A 9982-nucleotide genomic window follows, 5' to 3' on the forward strand; every position below is an offset into this window, starting at 1 on the left:
ATGTCTTCATTTAACCTTAATTATGTTCTTAGAGGCCCCATCTCCAAATACAGTCAAATTGGGAGTTAGTGTTTCAACACATGTATTTTAGAGGGTACAAACATTGTCCATAACAGACCATGTAGTTCAACTCTGTTGAAAAAATCTGACAGTTTGTATACACATTTTATTACAAATTCAAGAATGATTTATTGAATTTGAATGATATTTGCTTATACTTATACACTTGTACCTTATATAGGAATTGTCCCTAGCTTCATGAAACCATCTTTAGTGCAAATATAAGACATATTTACATTCTATTACTGAAATATGCTTCCACAATGCAGTGCAATTGGTGAATTCTGACCAACTGTTTCTTCAGTTTGAAATAGAACCTCACATTTGAGCAAAAATATAATATTCATTTACATTACAGCTTTTCTGAAAAAAATATGTATGTTCACATTTCCTCACTTTTTGTCACAAAACTCTTTGAAGAATACTTTTAGTGATAATCATAATAAGTCTCTAATAACACAGTTGAATATATTATAAGAAGAAAGAAGTTAGTCAGGAACTTAGTGCCAAGAGACATCTGTTGATTTATTGTGATCTACCCTTCAAAATATTTATTATTCTGGACCAGTAGAGATGCATGGTTATTATAGGTTATATTATAGGCTGTATGCCTGCCAAAGTGAGATTGTGTCAACTGATATACTTTTGTACACGTTACATGTTAAACTTCTCTCCAAGGCTTGCACATGAATCCACTGAATCACCACGTTGCTAGTAGTATCCTCTGCACCCCAGTGTCTCCTGATTTACTACTTTCTTCTGGCCACAACATGAAATACAACAACTCATCTCAAGCCGACCTTCTTCCTTCCTACACTTCACTTTTCACAAAGATTTACATTAAAGCATAAGTGAGAAGAAGAAGTAAGCCTCCTTCCAAACCCTGAACGACTGAGATGTATTTGGCTATTACTAGAAAATTGCTTCTTACCTTCAGTACATTCTGAAAAATAGACATATTCTTTATGCCTTTAGTACACGGTGCTGATTGTGTTTCTTTAAGCACGTCTTGCCAAATGTCCTCAAGTTTCTAGTAGGTGTATCCGCTATTACTGATACTGTTGTTTTTGTGGTCTGTTTTCTATTTCATTTTCTTGAAATGGGGATTAAACACTGTTGGAGAGTTTGTGGAATTAAAGAGAAGCCTCATGTAAACATATCTGCCAATGATCTCAAATTGCTACATTTTCATTTGGGGTTTCAAAAATATTTTAGGGGCTTCCCCTCCCATTGTTTTCTCAGATATTGACCATTAGTACTGTTTTAACAGTTACTTTCTTGACTTTAGAAAATCCTTTATGGTCTTCTAATAAATTATGTGGACACTGTTGCCTTCCAGCAAACTCCTGACATTACTTCCCCTATTATGATGATGATTTACCAAAGATAATACATAAATTGACACACTTGGAGACCCTGTTATTTGGGAGTTCCCATTCAAATGTTATTTATTGGGAGCTGATCACTAAGAATCCTAAGAAAAATAGTTGGTATTGACCCAGCTAGCTAGTGTGGCTCGTGTAATTATCATACTCAGCCATATAAAACACAGCTATATGCAGCCAAAGATCCATGAACATAATTCGCAGCAACATCATCGTAATTCAGCAGACAGACAGACCTGAATTTAAATTCCAGCTTCACCACACACGAACTTAACCTTCTGGAAGTTACTAACCTGCGTAAACTTCTGTTTCTTCATTGGAGGCTGATGAAATTAGAGATTATGTATATACCACCTAGTACAGTCCCTGGCAAATCTTTGAGAGTCAATAAATTGTCATTATTATTGAGTTTTTGTTATATATCTGTGAGGCCAGGCTATTACTTGGTCTTCAAAGAAATGTTATGACCAAATTTAGTCTTTAGTTATGTATGACTTTGTAGAAAATATTAGTAATATTAAATATTTTGTTACTTTCCATAAGATCAATATGAAAACCTTAAAAGCTTCCATACATTTGTTTTTATAAAAATATCATACTACATAAACTGTGATGAATAGATTGCAAGGCAAAGGTGGGGCAGAGGGACCAGTTAGGAGGCTACTAGTCCAAATGCACCGTGATGATAATTTATAAGACAGATTCAGAAAAATTCGATGATAGGAAATAGGGTTATAAAGGGCAGATTCAAAGAGAATTCCTAGGTTTTTGTCTGAAACAACTGTTTGTGCTGTCATTTACTAAGAAAGAAAGCTATAAATGGAGTAAAATCAGGCTCAAGAGTAAAGTAAATTCAGTGCTTTTTAAATTGATGCATAATTGGCATACAATAACATGCACAAATCTTAAGTATTCAATTTGACATGTTTTGATTATTTTATTCACTGGTGCATTCACAACACAAAATAATACCTGGGACGTTTTCTTCACCTCAGAAAGTTCCCTCATGTCCTTTTCCAGTTGATTCAACTCCCTTTCCCTAAGCAATGATTTTCTGGCTTCTGTAATTGTAGAATAGTTTTGTGAATCCTCAGGTTGCATACTGATGGACTCATACAGAATGTATTCTTCTTTGTCTGGGTTTTTCATTTTAGCCAAATAATTTTGAGAATGTCATGTGTATTGGTAGTTTATTCTTTTACATTGCTGACTAGTATTCCATTGTATGAAACTATCCCAATCTGTCCATTCTCCTGTAGATAGACTTTTGGGTTGTTTCCTGGTTTTGGCAATTATGAATAAAACTGCTATGAATATACTTATAAATCTTTATTGCAGATATATATTTTCATTTCATTTGTGTAAATACCAAAGAATGGAATTGATGGGTTGTAGAGTAGATGTATGTTTAATTTTAATAAGAAACTGGCAAACGATTCTCCAAAGTGGTTTTCATTTTATACTCTCAGCAACAGTATATGAGAGTTTCAATTGTTCCACATTCCATCCTATATTTAGTTTGTTTGTTTATTTGTCACTCTAGTAGATGTGAAAAGATAACTCTTTGTGGTTTTCTTTTTCTTTTTTTTTTTTTTTTTGACTTGGCATCAACTTTATTAGTTTTTATCACTAACATGCTTGGGCAGATTTGTTACTTGAAGCTGGTTAAAGAAAAAGGAGTTTTAACAAAATGATATGCTGGATAATTCTTGATGCTTACTGAAGAATACTAGTACACTATTGAGAGCCCAAGCTAACTGAATTAGAACTTGCTTCCTTTCCGATTTGTAAAGATAATTTGCTATTCAACTTTTTCTTTTTCTCATTACAAGACCCTAAAATGTAAGATGGGCACACAGGTTTCAAAAGTTCTGTCAATACTTTAATTTCAAAGTATCCACCCCGAATGCCTGCTAAAACGTCACCTGGGTCCCTGTAATGTCCCTCTCATTTCTTCCTAAGTTGAAGTTCAGATACACTTTGTAGTCACACACAGAACAGGAATATTTCATGCATGAACTCCAAGAATGCTAAGGATTAAGAATATGACGAGTTCAGAAGAAATGAACGGGATAACATAGGAGGAGGTGTAGACATCCTTGCAGGGTTCAACTCACAAAGGTGTTAGAACAAGTTATGCTCCATCCAAAGAGCCAGTGTACTTCTGGACAAGGCACAGGACCTGAAGAGGGAACCCTTAGATGTCTTTCCCTTCTTCACCAGAACGCACGGGAGCCCACCTTGCTCCTCTGACTCAGCCACTGCCTGGCCTCTGGAGACAAACCGGCTGTGACATTCCAAAACCTCAGTGCTTGCCTGTGGCCGGAGCAGCTGCTACAAATAGGTGATGTACTGGTGCCAGTGGCTAGCCCTGTTCTGGGAACATGCTCTCAGACGAACAAGTGAAGACAGTGTCAGGTCCCCCGTGTTGGGTTTCTTTCTGAAGTGCTGTCCAGTTAGTTGGCCCTGATGCAGCAGGATTCTAGAAGGCAGACTCCTCTAGTGGAGCTCTCCGGGCAGGCAGTCTGAGATGCTCCCTCACCCTGAGTCCAGTTAATACACATAAGGATATTAAGTTTGCTTGTAGGACATATGAAAATAGCTAATATATAAGAAGGAAGAACAATCTATGCTTTCTCTATAGGACCTGAATCTACAGGCAGATTCTAATAGCTCAGCACGTCATCTACTCACTGCCAGGCTTTCAATGGCAGTTTCAAAGTCAACTCAGAGGCAAGTTCTTCAGGAAAACAAGTGGTGTTAAGAGAAAAAAGAAGCATTACCTTCAATTTACGGAAACTAAAAAGAACACTGCCACATTCCTGTCCATTCTGTTTGAAGCTAAGTCTTTGGTTTTCAAATGAAAAAAACCTTAAACCCATAAACTTTGAGAAGATTAATTCGGGCATTTTCTGGTTTTAAAAAAGAAAAAAAAAACAAAAAGGCAAACCCCTTCAACCGATGAATATCTGTAAGGGAAGGAGCAGATTTCAGGCACTCTGGAGGACGGATGTGGAGGAAACACGTGAACATGTCCGCCCGCTTGCCCGCACACACACACACTGCACACGACCAACCCGCAAAGACTCAGTATGTGACTGCTAAGTTTAATTCAACGGCTACACCCACTCCTGCCTTGTAAAAATAACAGAATGCTCCTCTCAAAGTTACATCGCCATGTGAGCACTGGTTTGTTGTTTTTGATACAGCCTTACAAAAAGTTGGCACCAAATGCACATAAAAAAAGTTTTAAGGCTTAATAAAAATACAGATGAGTAATTTCTTAATGCAGGTTGGAGGTTGAGAAAAGGATGCCAAGAGTTAATGAAGCTTCCAAATACAGGCAGTCCCCAATGTACAGAGCATTTTCCAAATACAAATGGCCTCCCCCATCAGGTTCAAAGGAGCAAAAGCTTTTCTGCTTCTCCTCCCAGTGACCAGACTGCCCGGGGCTCTCTAAACCTATGCCCATGGCCCCAAGGAGGGAAAGGAAGAGGGAAGATGGGGACAAAAGAAAGGCGACATGGTCACTGCTGCCCAGAGGCTCTGCTCTGGCTGTTTTCCTCCTTCCCCCAGGCCTCTATCCCCAGCTCTGCCCCAGAAGTCCCTGCCAGGGGACAGATCTAGAAAGCTCTTCCCCTCATGTAACTGACAGTGAGACTGAAGCCCTGAGGGCCAGCAGCACGTCAGGGTCTTCTTGGCGATCCAATTTGGAATTCACAAATCATTTTCTTGTATATTAAAAAAAAAAAAAAAGTTAGAAATAGCAGTTCATTTCTACCTTTGGAACATCTTACTGTAAGTTAAACAAGTTAGTTTATTTAACTAACTAAGTGTGTTTGAGCTTAAAAGCTAACCACCATTTATGACATTTTTTAATGTGGAAAAAAATGCTCTGAATTCCAGACAACTTTCCTATAAATGACTATTTGAAGGATGGAGGAGATAGGAAGCACTTGACAGAGTCACATGGAATCAGTGTCTCTTGGCTCCAAAGTCAGCAGGGGGACAGAAAGGCAAAGTGTCTTTGCTTGGCAAAGCACCGTGCGAACCCCCCAGTGCCGATGGAGGATGTGGAGCTTGGCAGGGAGCTCCTGCAGGCACTTGAGCATCCAGGCCACTAGGAGTGCGACTACACTTTAACAATGATGAAGACATTTTTAGCACCTGCATTAGCTTTGTAGGCACTCGTACCAGTAGCTCCAACCCAAACTGTTGGTCCCACATGACTGCAGTACAGGAACCGAGACCATAGCCCTTTAGAGGCTCAATGGGAGAAACTTTTGCTTGACAGATTACAGCAGCACAATTCTTGCCAGCCCATTATCTTTGCTGGCAAATACCATGGAATGGGCCGGTTGAGATTTTACTGCCAAACTATTTAATCTCTGAGCCTAAGGTCTCTAAGGCTCGTCTGGAAACTGTGAATATGGTCCAGAGGTTCTGCAAAGCTTTACAAAGGGTGGCCTAAGAAAACTTTCCTTCCTCTTTGGTGTACCTGAGCAACAGACTTTTTTCTAGAAAGGTGTCAGAAACAGACCAGAGTCAACAGTTACTGATGTAAAGCTGGTACTTGAGAACAGCTCTTGAGCTATTATGACAGAATCCAAACCTAAGAACCCAAGGTTCTCAAGCCTCTCTTCTTCCCACTGTCAGCAGGAATATAAAGGAAGACACATGAAGGAGTTAAACAATCCCATTACCTGGATATATCTGGGTAGTTTTAAAGTCCCGTAGAAGTTAGTGGCCTTGCAGAAAGGAAGTATCGCTGGTGAAGGAAACTGTCCACATCACTGGTGAGGAGCAAAGGCCTAGACTTAAGGCTGATGAGGAAAAAAGGAACAATTCACAAGCAAAACTGCCTGTAAAGAGCCCAAAACCAGTCTCTGCTGGATGAAAGGGAGAGATTTCTACATAAGATCTGGCCAAGGATTGAGAGGGCAGAAGGGGGGCACCTCGGGAGATCAGGGTGCAAAATCTTTCCATAAAGTAAGACTGAGAACAACATTTTGGTTTTTTGTTGACAGCTGCTGAGGAAAAGCAGTGAAGATGTTTCAAGAAAATCTGTGGAACTGAAGCGAAAAACACTGAGGCCGAAGTCGCAGGAACGGAGACCGTGTCCATGAAGGGTAAACGGCGTCAGGACCTCAGGGATCTATCCAGATACCCGCCTCCCCACCCTGCTAGGGTTTCAGTGTGTCTTGCTCTTCTATCCCATAGCAACGGACGCGTGGTTTTTGGTTTTCTCTCAAAGGCTTTAAACTCTGCTACTGTATTAGTGATTCCTAGATACCCAACTAGCCAACACACCAAGGACGCACCTGGCCTGGCACCGCCTCCCCGCCCACCCACCCGAGAGCTCCTCCCACACCAGGCATCACGTTTCCTCCCCTGGTTTCCGGGAGGCGAGGTCTCGGGCTTCTCGTGATGGCAGTGGAGCCGGAGCAGCGGCTTCAGGTGTTCCCCCAGCAGACCCTCTCCCCATCCCGCTCCTTCGGGCTAAAAAAACTACAATTTCGAAATCCTATCTCTCGAGTTTCCTGTCTGGCTCTGGGGGACGCAGCAGCGTCTCAGTAGAAGGAGACGCTGGACTTGCCTCCAGGCGGGTTCAGGACTTTGTTGTGGGAGCGAGGCCTCGGGCGCAGCCTGGGCTCACGGCTGCCGATGGCGGGCGCCGGCTGCTGGGCGCGGGCTGCTCCTCCCGGGCCACGTGGCGCGCCCGGCTCTTGTCTGGGGGAGGCGCTGGCCGCGGCTCTGAGGTCCGGTGTGTCCTCTCCCTCACACAGGAACACGTGGTCCTTGGGTTCGTTGGGTGTGCCATGGGTGAAGCAGCAGCGACTGGGGAGCCAAAAATGTCACTGGTCTTCCCACCAGCGGGGTTCAGACGCTGTCGAGTCTGCACAGGCGTGGATTCGTCAAATATACCACTTCCTTTCCCCTCACGGGGCTTGGTCCCTTTGGGTATGTTCTGAGGTTCTTCGGTGGGTCCAAAAATATTAGATGCCATCCTGTTAGGTCTGCGTGGAGGTGCGGCTGCTTCTGGACGATCGCTCGGCTCTCCTCCCGGGGGCCTCATAGCCCTGGAGCCGGCCCGGCCTCCCTCGCTCTCCGGCGCCCGGATCGTGTCGCCCGCCACCGGAGCCTCCCGCCCCTGTGGTTTTCATTTTAATTCGTGTGTCCCTGATCGCAAATGATTTTGAGTGCCTTTTCATGTGCTTATTGTTCACTTGAATATCTTTTTTTGGAAATTGCCTGTTGTAATAATTTATCCATTGAAAAAAATTAGACTATTCATAATTTTATTGTTTATTGTAGGAGTTTTTATATAATCTGAATATGTGTTTTTGTCATATAAATGTCATGAATATTTTTCCTTGCATTTGGTTTATCTCTTCATTTTTAAGGGAAATCTTTTCATGAGCAGAAAACTTCCAATTAATCCATTTCACTTCTGCTAAAAGTTGTGTGGTTTTGTTTTTTTGTTTTTGTCCTTACTAAGAAATCTTTGCTTACTCTAAGGTTATTAGGATATTACAGTATGGATCCTTTTAGAAGTTTTACGGTTCTGAATTTTCAATTTAGGCCTATGACTTATCTCAAATTAATCTTTGTGTATGGTTTGAAATTGGGGTCTACTTTCATATTTCATATAGATATTTAGTTGTTTAATCAACTTTTGTCAAAAAAACCTCTTCTTTCCCAATTTATTTATCAAATGGCTAGATATGTGAGTCTGTTTCTAGACTCTATTCTGTTCATGAATCTCTCTATCTTACACCAAAATCACACTTAGTTATGTAAATTTTGAAATCAGTTCGTGTAATTTCTTCAACTCTATTTTTTTTCAAGATATTTTCTACGTTCTTTGCATTTCCATAAGAAGTTTAGAATTTTCTCACCAATTTCTACTAGAAATCCTTTTAGGATTTTGTTAGGGATTGTGTGGAATCCATGGGGCAAATTAGAGAAGGAACATCTGAAAAATATTGAACCTTCCAATACATAAAATGGTAAATCTATCCCTTTGGGTCTTCATTAATTCCTTTGGGCAATGGATTCTATTTTTCAATATACAGGTTGTGCATATATTTCATTGGATTTAATAAAGTACGTTGAAATGTTACTTTTAATGGTATTGTTTATTGCTAGTAGATAAAAATACAAATCATTTTTATGTATTTATTTTGAATCCTGTGATCCTGATCAATTCACTTATTAATTTTAGCCATTTTTTTGTAGACTACATAGAGTTTTATACATAATCATGGCATTTTCACATAAGGACAGTTTTACTTATTTTTAGATTTTAGGTTTTTAATTTATTTTAAAATATTTTTACTTTATTGCACTGGCTTGGACATTCAATACAGTGCTAAATAGAAGTGGTAAAAGTGAATATCTTGACCTTTTTCCTATCTCAGGAGAAAAGGGCTTAATATTTTATTAAGTGCCATGTCAGCATTAGACTTTTCTTAAATTCCCCTTCTTGGATTAAGGGGAAGTTTCTTTCTATTCTTAGTTTGATGTGTTGTTTTTTTAAAATCATGAATGGGTGTTGAATTTTGCCTTTTTTGGGTTTTGTGTTTTTTTTGTCCTCTTAAGAAAGTCATATGGCTTTCTCTTTTATTCTGTTAATGTATTGAGTTACATTGATTTTTGAATGAAACACTAGACTAAATTTCTGGGCTAAATTACATTTGCCATAACATATTATCCTTTTTATACATGGATTGATTGAATTCATTAATATTTTGTTATGAATCTTTGCATCTTTGTTTGTGAGAGGTATTGGTCTGATTTTTTTCTTGTAATATTTCACCACAAAGTTTTTCTGGTTTTATAAAATGTATTGGGAAGTGTTCTCTGTTCCACTAATTTCTGAAAGTTTGTGTATAATAGGTATTATTTCTTCCTTAAATACTTGGTAGAATTCAACAGTGAAGCTATCTGAGTCCATGGTTCTTTGTGGGGAAAAAAATGATATTAATTTCCTTTACAGTTATCGGTATTTTGTACTGTCTATTTTTTGTGTGTATGTGTCTGATGAAATTGTCCATTTACCTAAGTTGTCAAATTTATTGGCGTAAAGTTGTTCAAAATATTCACTTATAGTCATTTTAATGGTTACACTGTCTCTAATGATTTCTTCCTTTTTATTCCTGCTGTGGTTGTGTTCTCCTTTCATGAAACTACGGCAGGCCAACATTTTAGCTTGCAAGGAGGGAAAGCTCTCACAGTCTTTGACAGTAACCTGGACAAATTTTTCAACAGTGCAAGGTTTGACTGATTTAAAATTAATAACGATTCATTTGTTATTTTACCAGCTTTTTTTTCCCCAGCTATCTCAATCCATTAATACTTGTACAATATTTGTAAATTGCTTGGTGCAAAGTAGTCCTCAGAGCTAGTATTTAAAGAAGCAAATGTGTTCATTTCATTGATAACTAAAAATTAAATACACAATACACTGGGAGGTACTTCAGTATTTCCACGTTGACATTACCTACCCTATTACTTAAAAGTAGATTGTAATTTAT

General features: G+C 39.3%; 1 pseudogene; it reads right to left on the minus strand.

The window, feature by feature from the left end:
- Positions 1-7015: 7015 nt before the first annotated feature.
- LOC137761131 (jupiter microtubule associated homolog 2 pseudogene) lies at positions 7016-7557 on the minus strand (annotated as a pseudogene).
- Positions 7558-9982: the final 2425 nt, after the last annotated feature.

This window comes from Eschrichtius robustus, chromosome 3 (assembly GCF_028021215.1).
Source record: "Eschrichtius robustus isolate mEscRob2 chromosome 3, mEscRob2.pri, whole genome shotgun sequence".
Taxonomy (NCBI): Eukaryota; Metazoa; Chordata; class Mammalia; order Artiodactyla; family Eschrichtiidae; genus Eschrichtius; species Eschrichtius robustus.